Source organism: Oncorhynchus mykiss, chromosome 23 (genome assembly GCF_057628025.1).
Source record: "Oncorhynchus mykiss isolate SJ-2025 chromosome 23, ASM5762802v1, whole genome shotgun sequence".
NCBI lineage: Eukaryota > Metazoa > Chordata > Actinopteri > Salmoniformes > Salmonidae > Oncorhynchus > Oncorhynchus mykiss.
Window position 1 is genome coordinate 64,673,077 of NC_143044.1, and position 1,397 is coordinate 64,674,473.

The window sequence follows — 1,397 nt, forward strand, 5'->3', positions numbered from 1 at the left end:
CACATTGTCTCTGTACCGGTACCCCCTGTATATAGCCTACACATTGTCTCTGTACCGGTACCCCCTGTATATAGCCTCCACATTGTCTCTGTACCGGTACCCCCTGTATATAGCCTCCACATTGTCTCTGTACCGGTACCCCCTGTATATAGCCTCCACATTGTCTCTGTACCGGTACACTCTGTATATAGCCTCCACATTGTCTCTGTACCGGTACCCCCTGTATATAGCCTCCACATTGTCTCTGTACCGGTACACTCTGTATATAGCCTACACATTGTCTCTGTACCGGTATCCCCTGTATATAGCCTCCACATTGTCTCTGTACCGGTACCCCCTGTATATAGCCTCCACATTGTCTCTGTACCGGTACCCCCCTGTATATAGCCTCCACATTGTCTCTGTACCGGTACACTCTGTATATAGCCTCCACACTGACTCTGTACCAGTATCCCCCGTATATAGCCTCCACATTGACTCTGTACCGGTACCTCCTGTATATAGCCTCCACATTGTCTCTGTACCGGTACCCCCTGTATATAGCCTCCACATTGCCTCTGTACCGGTACCCCCTGTATATAGCCTCCACATTGACTCTGTACCGGTACCCCCTGTATATAGCCTCCACATTGCCTCTGTACCGGTACCCCCTGTATATAGCCTCCACATTGCCTCTGTACCGGTACCCCCTGTATATAGCCTCCACATTGCCTCTGTACCGGTACCCCCTGTATATAGCCTCCACATTGACTCTGTACCGGTACACTCTGTATATAGCCTCGTTATTGTTATGTTGTGATCCTTTTATATAGTTTTTTACTGAACTGTTGGTTAAGGGCTTGTAAGTCAGCATTTCCTAGTAAAGTCTACACTTGTTGTATTCAGGTGACAAATAAAGTTTGATTTGGAATACGTATGTAAATGTGGTATTTCAGTTTTTTTTTTAATCAATTTGCAGAAATGTCTAAATTCCTGTTTTTGCTTTGTATTTATGGGGTATTATGTGTAGATTGATGAGGGGGAAAAAAACTATTTCATTATTTTTAGAAATAGGTTGTAATGTAAAATGTTTTGTTTTCAACAAACCCGAAATTCCAAGATCTGTGCAGAGAGATCCTTGATAAAAACCTGCTCCAGAGCACTCAGGACCTCAGACTGGGGCAAAGGTTCACCTTCCAACAGGACAACCACCCTAAGCACACAGCCAAGACAATGGAGGAGTGGCTTTGGGACAAGTCTCCTAATGTACTTAAACAAATATCTGAATGTCCAGAGCTCGGACTTGAACCCGATCGAACATCTCTGGATAGACCTTAAAGTATCTGTGCAGCGACGCTCCTCACCAAACTGACAGAGCTTGAAAGGAGAAGAATCGGAGAAACTCCCCAAATCAAATC